The sequence below is a fragment of the Saccostrea echinata genome, unplaced genomic scaffold, assembly GCF_033153115.1.
Source record: "Saccostrea echinata isolate AGI-Se365-2 ecotype Australia unplaced genomic scaffold, CSIRO_AGI_Sech_v1 ptg000033l, whole genome shotgun sequence".
NCBI classification, from domain to species: domain Eukaryota; kingdom Metazoa; phylum Mollusca; class Bivalvia; order Ostreida; family Ostreidae; genus Saccostrea; species Saccostrea echinata.
This window is the reverse complement of record NW_026889782.1, coordinates 6543645-6563656: the sequence shown is the minus strand read 5'-3', so window position 1 is coordinate 6563656 and position 20012 is coordinate 6543645. Positions and strand designations below refer to the sequence as shown.

The 20012-nt window shown below is 33.5% G+C and overlaps 1 pseudogene; it reads right to left on the bottom strand.

Annotated features, from left to right (window-relative positions):
• Positions 1-6500: 6500 nt before the first annotated feature.
• On the bottom strand, positions 6501-19555 carry LOC133198065 (uncharacterized; annotated as a pseudogene).
• Positions 19556-20012: the final 457 nt, after the last annotated feature.

Genomic DNA, 20012 nt, shown 5'->3' with positions numbered 1-20012 from the left:
TTAAGGAGGGATTCTTGTCTGGTTTCCGACTTAATAAAATACTCAAAGTGTACGCAGCTAGGTTAAGGACGCCCATGAAATATACGCCTTAATATATTCAGGGAAAATGAATAAAATTTCAATATTTTCTTTAACAGCATTAGTTTTGATAAATGTGAATTGTTGTGTTTGCACGTGTATATATCGGGTCTCTGCTGAGTTCGGCCAAAGCGACATCGCTTACATCAGCTGTTTGTCACGTGACAGTTTTAAAATTAGAACATATATGTACTACTACAAAGATCGTAAAAGTTCAACGATATACGGGCATTTTTCCGCTATAAAATTTATTCCGTTTTCTTTGAGACAAATTCCTTAACACGAAAAGTGCTGGGAGCAACTTTCTCATGCTCGGGAATTGTTTAAAATTTAGCCGTCTTTCTATAAACTCCAGTCAAAAATGTAATTCGCATTGGAAAAATGTTACATTACGGAATAAATCAATAATGCACAACCAGCTCCCAGCACTTTTCAGAATAGTAGGAATAATAGCTACACGTGTTTTAAAATTCAGAATTTATAGTGAAGCGGATATCGTTGAACTTTTGATATTTTCGAGGGGCTGGATCCCTCATTCTAGCACGTTACTGTACAAATGTACTCCCTACGACTTTATTTAAAGTCTACACAATAACAATTTAGTTAGACAATAAAATGTGGATTAATATATTTCAGAATATGTCTCTCCTTTGGTCCGACTACGCGTGTTTCGTATTTATTTTTATTTTTACAAGCTACGATAAAAGCTTGATCCACGCCTCAAGTACAGAGAAACTGCGTGTCAAAGTAAGAAATGACGTCATCTCAGCAAGTTCAGCGAGATCAAGCTGGCTTTCATTCTACATACCCTAAGTGCTATTATGGCAAGATAAGTTGCACATCCATTTATCTTTATAATATTTATGATAAACGAAAGTATTTAGTGTGTTTTAAAAAGAACATATAGTATTTTATTCATCGAGATTCATTTGTATTGTTTTAACGTGACGTCATAATAGCTTTACCAAACCTCTGCATAGGCTGACGTATACATGGGAGTCCTTAACCTAGCTGCGTATTTGCTTACATGTCTTTTATATTTTGATGTTAAGGGTTTTAAAGATCATATTTTTATTTCTTTTTCATAATTGTACAATTTGAAATAGTAGTGGTAAACTGACTTTAAAATCTAGGAGGGACTATATTTTTGGCGGAATGGCGGCGTATGAAAATATCTCCTTTTCTGCTTCTCAAAATTACTACAGGATAATGAATTTAAAAGGCATATTTAAACAACCAAAGGATTAAGGAAATTTTTGTAGTGGCTGAATTAATAATAATGGACTAAAGTTTTAAAATATATCAAATATTATTTTATAGACAAATGGCCAACTTATAGCCTTTGAAAGCTCAGGATTCTAAGAACAGATTTGAGTAAATATTTAGTAAATAATGTTTTTCTCTCTTATTAAACAGTCAAAACTTTTGGTTTATGTATCATTTTGTACCTTTACATGACTACTTTACCATATGTAAAAATAATAAAATTTTAAATATACAAAACATATCAAAACAACTAATATTCCCTGAAAAATTTTAAAAATAGAGGAAATTCGGGTTACCCAATATCTACTTAGTTAATAGCGATTCTCTGTAACCACTTAAACTTCTTTGCCACGCATGGTCACCGATTTGGATGAAACTTTGCCCATTATAACAACTGGACACCAGAAACATATATTAAATAAAATTTCGTTGCTATGTGTCTTGGTTGCCATGGTAACAGCCAGAAAAGTTGAAAAAATTGAGATTTTCAGCTACTTTGAATCTTTATTACACCTAAATAAAGACCAAGAAAAACAAACAAACCATTCTCCCAAAAACATGACACCTTCTTGCCACTTATGCTATAAAGAAACTATTAAGAATTTATCTGTTAGTAAGTGGTAACCATGGGTACATTTGGAATACATTTTAGATGCTGAAAAATGCTGAAAAACGCTCAATATTCACAAATGATAGATGTTACATGATCAAACTTAATCAACAATCTAAGAAAAACAATAAAAAATACTTGACCTTAAGTAATTTGGTTTTGGCAATATTATTCTAAAAATAACTTTCATGGTTGCCATGGTAACACAGTGTAACCATGCAAAATCTGTTGATATGATTGGGTTAATGCTACTATCTTGAGGAAAAAAAATATAATTCATGACTGGCACATGTACATCCTTATGACCTTGCAACACCAACAGCATAAGAAAAATTGGGATTAATTGTTACTTTGCAGTGTAACCATGGAAACAACGTACCAGTTGTTCAAAGTGATATTTCTCTGCTGTTTTAGGAATTTACTTACCTTTTATTCAAGAAACATATTATTTGACTCACCTTGAATAGTACTTATCTGGTAGAACTAAAGTTGAATATCATATATTGATAAAGTTTGTTGAAAAATACAACACTGTTGCTATGGTTACCAAGAAGGGAAAATGTTCGATTTTTTTCATTTTATACCAATATTAAACCCTATGTGTCAGCTTTTTGCATCCAGTTAGAGATTGGATGGTAGTCAAAATTTAAAGTCAGGTTCATTGTTCATATATATCAATCATAAAAGTTTTGGGAATCTACATACAAGGGTACGTATCCAAGGAAACAGAATATTTTTCAGATATTTAAGCAAAATTTTTCAGCTAATTTCCATAGCAACGCTCTATTTAAAGAATTGAATATGAATTTTTTGAAATGTGAAAATTAGGGTCACACCAACGCCTTTAAAAATTGATCATCAGTTATATAGATATATGCTTTTTAAAAAAAACAGGATAAGATTAAAACACTAAAAGAGTAAATTTGAAATCCCTTCTTGGTATTAAAACCATGGCAACCATTGTCAAACTATAAAAAATATCATATTTCGTCCTTGGTATATGTTACAAGAATCTCTTGTCTATTATATGCTTTCATTTCAACCTATAATTGTTTTTATTCTTAAGTGTATGACTTTATAAAATTAAATGAACAAAATTATTACTTTTGAATACTTTGTTTCCATAGTAACGTATGTAATAGTTGATTTACCAAACAGGTTTATCACGCATTTAAGACATCAGGCCTTCAACTTTCAGAAACAGTCATTGCCACTTGTTTGCGTTGCTGCAAACCTTAACTGTGGGACTCTGAACATGTTAAAAAAATGCCATTTTTCAAATGTTAGGATATGTTGCTATGGTAACCATGACACGTAGCAACCAATTTTTGCTTGATTTGAGTTTACGGTATCAAAGACTTTTATCATAGAGAGTTTGGCGAAATTCTGAGACTATGCGTGCCACAGCTCCTATATAAAAGTTGAAGTCATTACAGAGAATGGCTCTTAACTGTTTATCTCTATTTGATATGATCATTTGGTAGACCTTTTGTTGTATCAGCTTTTTATGCAAAAAGAAGAGGATTAAATCTTTTAAAATAATATAAGCATTACATGATTGGCAACAATAGTTTTTTATTCTTAATGACACGGAAAAGATAATGATCTGGACATGACCTTGACCTTTTAATTAAACGGTCAAATATAATGTCATCACTTAATGATATTGTCTTCTTCAATCTGTCAAAATTTCATTAATTTTTAAATATGATAAACACGAGAAGAATCCCTCCTTAAGAAAAGTAGAAATTTTGTTGTGTATTAATGAAAAATATCAAATGTCATATGATTCAACATGGCTTTGCTTTTCTTGAGAATAAGAGTTTTAAAGATTTTTCCCAATAAAATCCCTATTGTGGCCCCACCCTACCTCCCTGGGACCATAATCTGAACAATTTAGAATCTACACTACCTCAGCTAGCTGTCAAATAAATTTCAGTCTTTTTGGCCAAATGGTTCTTGAGATTTTTTCCAGATTTTTCCTTTATATTTTAATCTAAACTTTGATCCCCTATTGTGGCCCAATCCTACCCAAGGGGTAATTATCTGTACAGTTTAGAATCTACTTTACCTTAGCAAACTTCCAAATAAGTTTCAGCTTTTCTGGCCAAATGGTTCTTTAGATTTTTCCAGAATTGTCCTTTATATTTAAATGTAAAACTTTGGTCCGCTAAAGTTGTGGCCCAATCCTAACCCAGGGAAGTGATCTGGACAATTTAGAATCTACACTACATTAGGAAAAGCTTCCATATAAGATTCAACTTTTCTGGACCAATATTTCTTGTGAAGAAGATTTGTAAAGTTTTTTTCTACATATGTCAATTGGGGGGGGGGGGGGAGGGGGGTTGAACAATTTAGAATCTACACTACCTTATAAAGCTTCCATGCAAGTTTCAGCTTTTCTGGCCTGGTTGTTCTTGTGAAGATTTTTAATGACCCAATCCTATTTTTGCCTTTTCATGAAAATCTCCCCTGGGGAGGAGATTTAGCCTTTCATTTTAAATATTTAGAATCCCTTTAACCAATGGATGCTTTGTATCGACTTTTGATTAAAATTGGCCCAGTGGTTCTTGAGAAGTTGAAAATGTGAAAAATTTACAGATGGAGGGAATGACGCCAGACAACGGATGATCAGAAAAGTTCACTTGAGCTTTCAGCTCAGGTGAGCTAAAAATACAAGAGGTCAATGGGCCACAATGTTCACCTGAGTAACTTTGGCACTGCTGTTCTTTACCAGATTTTCCCCCTGATGATACTTACTGTGGCCCCACCCTACTCCCAGGGGTCATGATTTAAAATCTAAACTACATTAAGAAGCTTCCAATCCACACAAGTTAAAACTTTTCTGGCACAGTGGTTCTTGAGAAGAAGATTTTTTAAAGATTATTCCTATATATTTCTACGTTAAACTTTGATTCCCTATTGTGGCCCCACCCTTCCCCCCCGGGGGGGGGGGGGATTGAATTGAACAATTTAGAATCTACACAACCTAAGGATGCTCTCATATAATATTCAACTTTTCTGGCCCAGTGGTTCTTAAGAAGAAGATTTAAAAAAAAAAATTTCCTATATATTTCAATTATAACCTTGATTCCCTATTGTGGGCCCACCCTACCCCCCAGGGGCCAAGAATTGAATAATTTAGAATCTACACTACCCCAGAATGCTTTCACATAAGTTTCAGCTTTTCTGGCCCAGTGGTTCTTGGGAAGAAGATTTATAAGGATTTTTCCTATATATCAGTGTATATTTCAATGTAAAACTTTGATTCCCTTTTGTAGCTCCACCCTACCCCCGGGGGCCATGATTTGAACAATTTAGAATCTACACTACCCCAGGATGCTTTTACGTAAGTTTCAGTCTTTCTTATCCAGTGGTTCTTGAGAAGAAAAAAATTAAAGATTATTCCTATATATTTCAATGCAAAACTTACCCTACCCCCTGGGGCCATGATTTGAACAATTTGAAATATACACTATCCAAGGATTGATTGATTGTATGTTGTTTTACGTCCCATTCGAGAATTTTTCACTCATATAGGGACGTCACCATATACCGGTGAAGGGCTTCAAATTTTGTCCTTTACTCGGAACTCAGGGCCATTGAGCAGTGAGGGATCTTTATCGTGCCAACGCCTGCCGTGACACGGGGCCTCGGTTTTTCAGGTCTCATCCGAAGGACCCGCAACTTTCACTTCAAAGTGCCGAGTGCATGGCGAAGGAACAGTTGCTACCCATTTTTTATCGACTTAGGTCAGTCGCGGCCGAGATTCGAACTCACGACCTCCCGATCTCGGAGCGAGCGCTCTACCGACTGAGCTACCGTGAACGGTCACTATCCAAGGATATTCTCATATAAGTTTTAGCTTTCCTGGCCCTGTGCTTCTTGTGAAGAAGATTTTTACAGATTGTTCCTACATATTTCAATGTAAAACTTTGATTACAAATTGTGGCCCCACCCTACCCCGGGGGGGGGGGGGCATGCTTTAATTAATTTAGAATCTACACTATCTAGAGAAGCTTCCATATAAGTAAGTCAAAAATTTTCCTTGATTAAAATCCATTTCAGAATGTCCAATCTATTGTATTACTTGTATATTAAAAAATTTTTACCGGTAATATTGTTATCATGCACGATAAAATACCTGATGAAAAAATAGGTGTTTTTTTTGTTTGTTTGTTTGTTTTGTTTTTTTTTTTTTTTACATTTTTAAATATTGGCTTTGGGTGCAAATGATCCCTTGGTATAAATAACTAAAAGTAACCAAAGAAATTTAACCCAACTAAAGATTTAAAATAGTTCGACAATATGTACCTTAATGAATTGTACATTATGTATCAAGTTATTTCATGAACATGATGCAAAAGCTTTTCTACCAAGAGTCCCATAATACATGTCCAGGTCATGATGCTTAATATTCTATATCCAAGCTACAATCAACATGTTCAATAAAATTACCAGCATATGAACGATTATGTATGATATAAACATATAGTGCAGCTTAGTAATAACAAATTCCTTAAATCAATTTTAATATTTCTTCCTTCTACATTCTAGACTTTCTGGTAAACTGCAAATAAAAGTTATGCAAGAGACTATTAGACTGCAAGAGTTCTTGAAGACAACTTGAAGTTTCCTCATACAAGTTCAAGATAGTGATATTCTCAAAGCTACACTGTGCTAATGGATATGGAAGTGCATCACTTGCAATAATTATAACAACATGAATAGTAACAGTCATATCTGAAAACACCTTTTTTTACAACATCTAAAGATCGACCAATCGTATCTCCTCTGCGAGTAGCCCCAGTAGCAACTTGGATGAGATAAAGAACAGAGCTTTTGCTATGTCGTGACATCTTAGCAGGGGTGCATGCCTCCGTTTCATCTTTAACAGTAACAAATACAAGGTAATCAATTTCCAAAAAATTTTGGATCTCTGGGTACACAACAAACCTGTCAATTGAAGATATCAGTTTTCTGATATACAAAGCTACCATACAAACATTTTTTTCATGGCCCTTCAGATTTGTAGGAACATTTTGTACAAAGTCATCTATGCTCTGTTTATCTGGATGGAAAAATCTTTTAGAAGGAATCCTGAGAAGAAGACAATCATCAGATTTTGTTTGTGAAACGTAAAACAGAGTTTCACAGGGCTGATATGACGTTTCCGTTGTATGGTATATGAATGGCAGCAAAACAATACCTTTGACCTCTTGGGCATAAACCAATAATTTTTCAAACTCCTTTCTGGTCCCACCATTTTGGAACATAATAGTAAAAATTTCATCACTACCAGCACTTTGTAAGACCTTTTCAAGACTATAAGGCAATCTTTCTCGCCATTCACGTGCTAAATATGGTTGAAGATGTTGTACCATTACAACTATATCTCCTTCCTGTATACCCAGTTCAATAATTCTAGAATTATTTTCCAAATCCTCTTGTGTAACCCTGTGAAGGTCCATATGAAAGATACTGATAGCTATTATGATTTGTCTCAATTGTGTTGTGGTAAAGAATTAAAGATGTATTCTCCCTCATCAGGAATATGTCGAAGTAAAATAGTCGTATGAAGTATAAATTTGTCATACACTGCATTGTTTCAACTTCCCTTAAAATTAGCAATTTCCCCTTGGACTTCTTTTGTATATTGTACCCATGCTTGCTCAACTGTTTTTCCAAAAGCATACATGTACTCTAAGACAGTATGAAGTAATCTAGGAGTAATTATGAAGTGTTTTGAAAACATATCATATTCATCTTTTCCTTTCTGTGCAAGGCCTTCATCCTTGCAGTCCAATGCTTTTATAGACCCACTCCAGAGATCCAAAAAATATTCTTCATCTAGTTGTAATTCTTTTCCGCAGTCAATTTCACCTTTATGTAGACTGGCAGAAAATCCCGTCTGGATCAAAATAAATCTGATGTCCTTAGCCTCAAGGATGCTTTTGATTTTGTCCGTATAGTGGGAGTTAAATAATGTCATATGATCTATGACAAGACAATCTTCAGCTTGAAAATTCTTTGAGAAGGAAGAGAAATTTTCTAAATTCTTATCCCTTTCGTCAGTTTCATTAATATCTACATAATGAATTCTGTTGTCTTTTTTTACTCCTGCAGTCTAAAACATAATACAAAACTAAGTTTTTCCTAATCCCTGTATTCATGTAACACAATTCCAAAGTTTCCTACACTTCTTGTAAAAACGATAAATCACTTTGATGAAAACATCATGAAATTTTGTTTTTATAAAGCATCTTCCAGCTTTAAAATCAATTACATTGGCAAAAAGTTTCACCTCCTCATCTTCTGTTACATGTTGAAGAATACTTGTTTCAAACTCATTCAAATAACTTGAAATCTGAAGAAAAAAAATAGAATATGAGAATATTTTGATAAGTATGATTAAGTTCATGCTGTAAACATTTAAATTTCACTTAAATTAAAGGTCACATTGACCTGGAAATAGGTTGCGACATATCTTCTACCTAAGATGCATAAATTGGCCAAATTTGATGATTCTAATTCAAGGGTACTGGATGAATTTAAAAATCTTCAGACCTGAAAGATGTTCTTAGAGTGATACTGACGTCTGTGTGTGAAAATCTAATGATGATTAAATGATCTCAAAACTGTAGAAACATTTCAGTACATAATGCCTGTATATACTTGTATATGTTCTTTAAAACCTTTTTTGTAAATTTAGAACTGGTAACGCTAGGCTCCCTATTAGAACAGGGAGATGGCACGGTATTCCTAGAGAATCAAGACTCTGTAATCTATGTAACTGTAAGGAAATTGGTGGTGAGTTTCATTATTTATTCAACTGTACTGATGAAATGTTAAAACAAGCAAGGTCATTATATTTATCTAATTATTATACTGTGAACCCGAATGTTTATAAATTTGAGAAATCTGTTTAAAATCACAAAAAAGAAACAGTTGATTAAAGTCTGTAAATTTATACAACAGATTATCTCGAGAGTTCGCTCTCCTGGTTAAATTTTTTTTTCCCTGCGCAATGTGCATTGTCATCTGTATTTGTCTAAATTATTGTTCTCTACAACTGTAAGAAGTTTTAAGAGATCAGAGAATAAAGTTATTGTCAAGATTGTTTGAAATAAAACTAAAGTAATTGAAATATATTTAATTACATTTGTCAAAGTAATTGAGGGTATCGGGTCCGTTCGCCCTATCTACCTGTTCGCATGAGTCCGTTCGCGCAGGGTCCGTTCGCCATAATTCTTTTTTGCACTATATCTCGTTCGCAGTGTATTTTTTTTCAAATGTTGCTACAGTATTTTTTTCTTAATTTAATCTTAATTAAATAATTCAAATTTGATAGTTATGCTTTTTACATGCTTAATTGGTTTGATTATACTTAATAATGTCACTGTAATTTTGGAGGTTCATATCCGTGTTTTTTGTTTTTTTTGTTTTTTGTTTTTGTTTTTTTTTATACAATCTGCGTTATGTTTCGAAAACAATTAAAGGGCTGAGATGTTAATAGGCCCATTATGGAGCTGAGCAGCGGATGAACAAGGTTTTACCTTTGAAGATTGATAATTGATAAGTAAAATCTAAACCTTTGATCTAAAAATGATATATTTATAAGAAGAAGGAAAATGAAAATTTGAAAGGACAGGTATTTAGTGTGAACATGCGCATACGTCTGTTGTCTATGTGCAGTTTATGTACCAATGTACATATAATTTATTGAAAAAAAATCCATTTGTTCATTATTCAACTTTCTGCAATATAAATAGGGCGAACGGACTCTGTGCGAACAAGTTTGAGGGCGATCGGACTCTGGGCGAACGGCGTCAAGGGCGAACGAACATACAACCGTAATTGAGATAAATTAATTACATTTGAAAAAAAACCCAATGTAATTATAATTGCAAATAATTGACAAAATTATCAATGTATTTGAAAGTATTTAATTACATTTCAAAGTAATTGACCCCAACCCTGGGCAACATCTGCTTATGAATAATATCATATAGCATACAGTAAATATGTTTATTTCAAATGCACGACATTTTTGATGTTCTATGTAATGCTATACTAGTACAATGAAACGGGTTATAGATAGGAGTTAACCATAATAACCACAGGGGCTTGCTCCCGGCGTGTAATAATTATTTATTTTTAAAAAATCATATACGGTTATAGTATTTTTTAGTAGTTTTTTAAATAAATAATTATTACACGCCTGGAGCAAGCCCCTGTGTACTAACTGAAAATTCATCTTTGCTGTCAGGTTAGATTATTTCCCTTGAGTTACAGATCGCTGTCTGAGGTAGGCTGTAGATCTACGTATAGCTTGATTTTATCAGATCCAGAATGTATTTCAGCAAATTTCATTTAGAATCTACAATTATATGGAGATAGAATGATGAAAAATAAGCGAATTTATCACCTGGTACACTTATATTTTGATCCATTCTGAACACACTTCTGCGTTCTGTAGCATGAGCACCAGAGGCCGTTGTAATGCCTAAATTATGGGAGTGACGATTTACCCAAAAGAACCCAAGAGTACCCCAAAGGACCCAAAAAGAAACCCAAAAGGACTTGAAATGAATATATTATTATATATTGAAAATTAATAATTTGAATTAAATAATGACTTTTATATTATTTAGTTGATATGAAAGTTGACAAAAACATTAAAAAACGAATAATTAATACTGAGAAATAAAATAAAGCCATATAAGTATACTAGATGAAATACCTCACAATTGCTTTTTTTTAACTGCTAAGAGAACTATTCCAAGAAGTATCTTAATTTCAGTTTCTACTGACAATGCAGTTAAATTATTCAGGCTTAATTATTGCACATAAAAAAATGGCGTTTTCTCCTTATATGGTATAAAACAACTTTTTTTTTTAATTTGAAAAAGAGACTTATCATGTAACATGCTGAAATTTTTGCTCACATTCTCTCACACATTCACACTTCCCCTTCTGACTTTAAACAAGAATGAGATAACAGAAAATTATTAACAATGAGATACAAATATTCCATTTGAAAAAATAATTATTGTTGGTGCTTTAATAAATGTTTATAACTCAAAAAGATTAATCAGTTGTATAAAACAACTTAATTTTGATATCTGTTGTACATTGTTATACATCATGTACGATGGGCGGATACAGTATTTGCGATGGGGGGGTGGATAATTTCGTTCAGGCAGGGGTCTGGGAGCCGCCTTAAGGCCCCCCCCCCCCCCCGTGGGTCCAGGGCGAAGCCCTGGTGGGGACCCAGGGGCCGAAGGCCCCGGAAGCTCCTGGGTTTTCGTGTATTTTAAGAGTAAAACCAGGAACAAAAATAGTGGTATCGGTTAGTTATGTACACTATCATATTTCACTTTTTTAAAAGAAAGAAAGGGGGAAAAATGAACAAACAAGATCAGATCTGAAAAATAACATTTTTACATCTTCAAGAAGTCACAAAAACCAGAATGTTTTTCTGACCAGAATGGTCATTAAATATCCTACCCAAACTCCGTCACCATAAGCAGAAAACACGTCAGGTTACTCTCTGAATTTTTTTTTCATTTGTTTCTTGTTTGCTACACTTATTAATGAACTGGCTCCAGATGACGTGTAACGTATAAAATGTGCACAAGAATTGCTGACGTAGTACTACATAACGAGCTAAGGGGAAAAACTCGTCAGGCTTTATTTCCATACCGTCACCATCATAAATTTTACTTTAACAGAGTGTCTTTTTACTGAATTGGTTAGGACTAACAATCTTCAAAAATTAAGCGGTCATTATTTATAATGACCGGGTCATTATCTTCCGCGTGCAATGATTCCTAGGTCATTATTGCTGTGAACAGTACTTTTTGGAGTCATTATTGAGTATAAAAGCCTTCTAACAAGCTAAACAAATTTGAGTATTCTAAATAGAGGTATAATAATTGATGTTAATTATTTTTTGCATACCCTACAGGAAGAGCATTTCATTATGAATTTTTATTTATTAGACATCAAATTTTAATCGTTACTGTACTAAATCTTATAAAAAAAAACCCTAGGTATTTATGAATGTATCACTGTTCAGTAAGTACGGCGTATGATTCATGTTTATTAACAAATTATAGTTCAAATTATTGAGAAGACACTGATTTTTTGATTGACGTTTAATGCAATATCATAATTATAACCAAGGCACATTCAAAAATTTATATTAATATATGGCGTATGTGGCATGTTTCTGCTAGGTATACGGAAAACTGACCAGCCACATATGCAGCAGACCGGCAATACCCACTTTGACAGTTATTTCTTATTTTGTAATTTATTTCATTGAAACCCCTGCGATTTATTGATTTTCAATGGAATAAGCCACTCTCGGGGCGTTTGTATTTAAGAAACACGTCTCGCTTCATATTGACTTGACAAAAAGGAAACGTTATCCACAAAGTTGAAAAAGATGAATTGAAAGCAAATTTATTTTCTGTATGAGAATGTACCATCAGAGACCACTTGCGACCACCTTCATTTCGAAACTTTATAAAATCAATGAACTCATCAAGAATATAAAAACCGTTTGGAAAATAACTATTTAGATACAAACGAGTAGCAAAGTGAGTCCTATCCATATAAAATGATATGCATTTAACTAAAAGGGGTTCACAATGGACAAGTTCTCAACATGTTGCAGATTTTATTTGACAAAATGAAATATGTCAGAAAGGACAAATGATTCACCTTATATTATCTATATCTAATCTTATTTTTGCAACTTTAAAATTAATCTCCAAACTTGACCAAAATAGCATTTTGTCTGTTAAAACACCGATAGGTTTTGGATTGAAAACTATTGCCTTCAGATCTTTAATTGCAACATAAATTAACAAACATGTAGCTGTAGGAGTATCAAAGGGCTGGATTTTTTTTAAAGAGCTTAAAACCATCCAACCGGGTAATTAGCTTAATAGATTTAAATCCCACGTACACAAAAACGCTTTGTGGATAATGAAGGTTTTAGATAACATCCCCTTTGGTTTAGAATTTATTGAGAATCCTTTTGTATAGCAAAACATATTCATTCTTTTCTTTTCTCCCGTTATAGAAAGGCATTTTAGCTTAAAAGAATAATTACAAAAATAAAGAAAACCATATTAAACTATAAACGGTTAGATGTTAATAAAATATAAACAATTTTAAGAGATCTCAAAATGTTCTTATAATTTTTCAGAGTTAGGTTTTCAGAACAATAAATTGTTTCAAGTTCTTTCTGTTGCTTATGATATGAGAATGGATTTGATTGATTTATGTTGTTTTACACTTAATTCGAGAATTTCTCACTCGTATAGACATACTTTCATTAACCTATGAAGGGCTTCAAACTAGAACTCTACTCGATACTTTGGAAAATTGATTGATTGATTGTATATTGTTTTACGTCCAATTCGAGAATTTTTCACTCATATAGAGACGTCACCATAAACCGGTGAAGGGCTTCAAATTTTGACCTTTACTCGGCACTCAGGGCCATTGAGCAGTGAGGGATCTTTATCGAGCCAACGCCTGCCGTGACACGGGGCCTCGGTTTTTAAGGTCTCATCCGAAGGACCCGCAACTTTCACTTCAAAGTGCCGAGCGCATGGCGAAGGAACAGTTGCTACCTATTTTTTATCGACTTAGGTCTGTCGCGGCCGAGATTCGAACTCACGACCTCCCGATCACGGAGCGAGCGCTCTACCGACTGAGCTACCGTGAACGGTTGGAAAATTGAGCAGTGAGTAATCTCTATCGTGCCAACGCCTACCGGACAGGGGGCTCGGATTTGAAGGTCTCATTCGAAAGACCCGCAACATTCACTTAAAACTGCGCGTGACATAGGAACAGCTGTTTTTTTTTCATTGACAGTGATCGACTTAGGTCAAACCACAACCTTCCAACCACGGAGCGAGTGCTCTCTCTACCGACCGAGCTTCCATGACTGTTAAGAATGGGGTATGAGTGTAATAAACAGTTACCTTTGTATATCCTTCATCGTTAATAGATAGTTTGTTAGCATTTGAACGGACGTTATTTACATTAGGTCTTTTTATGCCATGAATACCTTATTATTTTCATCAGCATGCTTCCATAGTAGTCTTCAACCGATCTCAAAAAAAGAGAAATGAAATAAAACACTCCAGCAGCTTTCTTGAATTTGAAAAGCAACTGTAGATTGATTAATAATCACGGATTTAGGGGAAAATATTGTGCAACAGGAAAGAATATGTTTTATACATAAATATTTTTTAATTCACAAGAAGAAAATAATTTGTTAAACTGAACTAAGCCTTAAAATGTCCAAATCGTAAGGTTAGTCAATTTTCAATTCAGTTTATTCTTACATTGTTAAGAACAACATAGAGACAAGTAAATGTAACGAAACCAAAAACGACATAGCGCGATAATCACAGGCACTTGTTTCGTATACGGGGCACCCCTACTTATTTTTAAGGTACCTAATTCAATTTCAGGCACCCCCGCTTCAAGCTCGTATCTTGTTTATATATCAATCATTAACCTACTTTAAAATGACATTGTTTGCTTCGAACGACTTTTTTCTTGTCAATTTAATCGTTTCGGATGACTCTGGTCGAGCCTCTTTATTGTAAACCACTCATTTCTTCCTCGAAAATTATCTCGATACAAAATAAGACTTTGAATCGGATACATTGACTTCCGGTTCGGTTAAAAATGTAGGATAAATCCAGAGACTTACGAGTATTCCTTTCCGAGGTTAATTTGACAAGAAAAAAGTCTTTCGAAGCGAACAATGTCATTTTAAAGTAGGTTAATGATTGTTATATAAACAAAATACGAGCTTGAAGCGGGGGTGCCTGGAATTGAGTTAGGTACCTTGTGGTTAAAATAAGTAGGGGTGCCCCGTATACGAAACACGTGCCTGTGGCGATAATGTACAATTTGTGTTAAGATTGAAATGTAACTCTGAATTATGTGATTTGCTAGAAATTACCAAACGTTCAGTAAAGCATATAAGCTTAAATAAGTTTGATTTGACTGCATATAGATACCAGTTTTACAACATATGGACTTTGTGTCAAAAAATGATATGAAAAAGAAACATTAATGCTTGCTTTGTTCAATGATGTATAATAATAGGTTTATTTAGACAATATAGTTACATTGCAAAACATCAAACAAAGGAAACATAAAGGATTACGCCTTTACCTCTGAAATTCCACCAAAATGAGTATTAAAATTACACCCTCGCAATAAAAAATGTAGGCAGGTCTGGACATTCTTTAACGCAACTCGTGGAATCATCATTTAAAGTAATTCTTTAACGTAATTCTTAGAATCCAACACTTCGTTCTTTTTAAATCAGGATTTAACCGATTTTTTCTTTACTGTATTTTGTATTGACTCGAGTGAACATGAAGACGGTGGCAATATATTCCTACGTCTTCATCTGTCTCCTGTATGAAATATCTGCGTTTTGTAAGTCTATATTTTTTTTATTATACGTGATAAGGTAAGATAGATTTTGTCCTTAGCAAAAGGAATAAAATGCAATCTTTTAGTTCCGATCAATTTATGCAATTTTATCCATTTGCTATACATATCAGTTGTAACCCAAGGGGTAACAATCGCAGAAATTGCCATGTTGAAAACATAAATGAATTTCTGTTAAAATTTTTCGGTTTGCCATTAGATGAACCTTTACCAATTAAGGAAGTTCCACCCTCCTGTGATGTCAAAGATTTTAGCAAAAACTGGTATTTATATTCATACCCAATAGAAAAATCTTTGAAAAGAATGTTTTTCAATGGGTGTAATGAAAAATATTTTAAAGTAAACGAGTTAAAAAATAAAATATTTTCCTTATTCAATAAATTATTTAATCCTTAAAAATGTTGCTAAGGGCATTAACTCCTGCTGATGTATCTTCATTCAGGTATTTTCTATATTGTACTTCTAATGTAAAATGGTTTCCCTGATATTCGTAATTCAAACATGTTTATAAATTACAATTATTTTGGAACTCTCAGCATCAGAATTATGTATTTGGACCAGTTTTTTTAAAATATTTTTTTTATTATACTGTGTACTAAAATGTACATTTTTTTTATGCTGACATACTTCTTGTTTAAGTATGTCTTACGTCTTAAAAAATAATAATCTATACATTTTTTGATGATTATTTATTAATTCAAACTATATTCAGTGAAAATAAAATGCAGTTTTTCGATTTTGAACCCATTAATTCGTGAGGGTGGAAATACCTTAAAAACACTGTTTAAATTGTATATGAAATATATTAGGGATATTCACTGAAACTATATTATTACCCGTCGTACATTTTTTTTACCAGAAGTCTGACGAGACCGTCATTATACTAGTATATACTTAAAATTAATTTTAAAAAATTATCTTAGTATAGTCTACTTGTGTACAAAGACTTACTGAAATATGGCGGAAACTGTAGGAGGAATAATGTGTTGAAGGTATTTCACAGAAATTTCAATTTATATTGACACATGACAACATCGATTGTTTAATATATGGAAATACTTATCTTCGTGAAGTCTACTTCTGTACTGTACCAAGTCTTGATGACATAGAATTTAAACTGTAGGGGAAGGAATGTATTAACATATGTAATCCTAAATATCAGTTTTTAATTTCACTCATTATCCTTTATATTTCATTTTTCACATCTGATCTATTGTTTGTTTGTTTATTGTAAACCGTTTACCGTCCCTCTCGAGAATTTTCCACTCATATGGAGAAGCCACCACTTGCTAGTGATGAACTGCAAATTTTGACCATACTCGGCACTTAGGGCCATTGAGCAGTGAGAGATCTTTTTTCGTGCTAGCACATACTGCGACACGGGACCTTGGTTTATACAGTCTTACCCGAAGGACCTTTCTGCACGTTCCACAGTGGGATTCGAACCGGCGACGTAAGGATAGACTCCTTACTCCGCGACTTTAGAGCGAACGCTCTAACCACTGCGCCACGTTGGCGACTCGGAATTATTGAAGACAGAAGGATGTATGGGTTTTCATATTGCCCTTCAATCGCTTAATGCGAGATTTCAATATCCATCTAATGCTCTTAATCTATTTTGACAAAGTGTCGATGCCTTCTTGTTCATGGTTGCCCTAAATTTAGACCCTTTTAAAGTAAGTGATTTAAGGTCCTCCTTATTAGCTATATTTACGTCACCAGTAATGACGTGTCCAGAAGGACTATAGTTGTAGGGTGAGGAACATGAACAATTTGGAAGATTATGTTTCAGATGTTCGATATCTAGGCACTTTATTTTTGTTGTTGATTAAAAAAATTGAAAGCTATAGTCGATGTGTATTTTTAAGAAATACAAGGTGAGGATTTAATCTTGAAATATGCTGGAATGCAAGACTGGACCCTTTTGTGATTAAGAATATTCTTCACATTAAACGGTCAATTCCTATGTTGGCAAATTGAAGTATAAGGAACAAATAGGTTGTTTGAGCGGTGTTTTTCTTCTGTAAAACGTGGCAGTTTAAAAAGCCTATGATTTGCAATATCCCTAATCATAGATACGAGCCTGTATGAATCTAATAAAGCAAACGTTCTACCACTGCGCCACGCGGGTGACAAGTCATGTTTTGAAAGTATGTCAAAGAAATTTCAGCTTTTTTGTAACCATGGCAACACTTCACCGAAATCAAAAAAAAGGATATACAGAATTATGTACCTCAGTGTAATCTACTTGTGTGCCAATTTATATTGAAATCTGACTAAAACTGTAGGAGGAGTAGAGTTTTGAAAGTATATCACAGAAATTTCTATCTTTAGTAACCATGACATCACCGTTCATCGAAATCAAAAACCGATATACAGTATTATGTATCTTAGTGTAGTCTACTTGTGTGCCAAGTAATATTGAAATCAAACCAAAGCTGTATGAGGAGTAGCATTTTGAATGTATTTCACAGAAAATTTTAATTTTAGAAACCATGGCAACACCATTCATCGAAATCAATTAAGTTAGTGTGCAATAAAACAAGTGACTAGCGATTAATAATAATTAGTAATACGGGTTTCAAAGTGGATATACAATGTAGTTTGTGACAAGGTATTAGAAAGTGACCAGTGACCTATACGAGTTTGAAGGTTAAGTTAATGTGCAATAAAACAAGTGACTAGCTATTAATAATAATTAGAAATACGGGTTTCAAAGTGGATATATAGTTTGTAACAAGGTGTTAGAAAGTGACCAGTAACCAAGTTTTTGAAACCAAGTACGGATGGCTGAAATATACATGCTTAATAAAGATAGTGATTTCTCTTTGTTCGTGCCCGTAGGAAATGATTATATAAAAAATTCTCACAGTAAAGTCCCCCCCCCCCCCCAAAAAAAAAAAAAAAAAAAAAAAAAAAGTTATCACGGTTACTAGACGTTATTTTTGAAAGGACAAAAGCATAAAGTTGCTATGTTTTATACAGAAAATCATATTGGTAAGAAATATGAGGGGAATTTAGGGGGAGGGGGAGGGAGAGACACGTCCCCAGGGTCCTATTTCTATGTTGTTTATTTTATTACAACGGTAGACAAATGTTCGGTTATCAACATTCAGTGTCAATCTTGCGATGCATGGGCAAAATTATTATATATTCGATAATTATTTATAAGGAAACCGCTCGTGTCTTGCAAGATACATAACCAATCAATACTCAAGTTTCAATATATGATGTAATGGCCATAGAGAAAAAAAGATATAAAAGTATTTAATAATAATAAAGATTTAATTATTTTAACAAAACAATGGACCCTCTATACATCTTTAGGACTTAAAAAAAAAAATCGTGTAGTCTTTAGAAAGGAGTACGTATTAAAGTTACTTAGTTCAGGTATGCCTTTTCAGTGTACACAGGAAATCTTGAAAGTAGTGATAAAGAAAAATCGCGTTCGCTTTCCCAATGTTGTACGTTCCATGTAGGCAAAAAGGCTACTATTTATACATGTATTTGGTTGAAAAATGGAGGAAAGTTGATCATAAATCTTTTTTATTTACCAGTCACCAGAATATTTCTTCATCAAATGCAATATAAGTATTTTTAGCAATCCACACTTTTATGCCTATTTTATATATTATTTTTACAGTATACAAAACTTTTGATTTTTAATTTATAGCTGGTTAAATCTAAAATTGAAATGTTACCTTAAAGTCGATATCAGACTATTAAAAATGACATCAACAGGAGTCTACTAATATGTTTGTGTTAGTAGGGAGTCAAACATAACGCATTTTAAAAATTATATTATTCAGTATAGAAGTTTCCATGATTTCCAAGCACTGTGAAAGGATTTTGAAATTTCTCAAATTTATTAAAAGTGGTCATGAAGATTTTAATTTCTGTATCATAAAAATATGTTTAAAAGATCTATAATTATATTCACTGGAAACATGACAATGATAGATGTCTCCAAGATCGCAGAAAGTGGTCCTCCGAACCCCCCCCCCCTTCTATTGAAAGGGGGCGACTCCCTCCTTGCCTATCCGCAATAGATAGTTTTCATACGACGTATTTTCTCTCCGAGTTATTTCCCTTGGCCGCCATCTTGGTGGTCAACCTGGTAATTTTTCCTCTTTGTTTTACCAGAGACATATAATAGATATGTCTCTGGTTTTACCAAATTTAAGAGGGTGTAGCAGAAAAATTTGAGGGAAAATCTTTATGGAATAAAACTATGAAATGAAGGAGGCTTTAACATATGTATATTTTTCAGAAAAACAACGCTTCCTACCCCACAATGGCCAGTATAAAAAGTTAAAGTTGGTTGATTAATAAAGGAATTTTAGCACGTTGACCTCCAATATGGCGGCCAACGGGAAATAACTCTTGATAATTCGGGCCTACTGAAAACTATCTACGGCAATGATGCGCTTTAGGTGAACTTTGTGACTTCACATTAGCGTACACATTAGCCGAAGGAAATATACACCACTGTTTTCCAATAGGAGAAATTCATAAAAATTAAGTTTTCAATTAAGGCTTTAAATACTTGAATTAATTA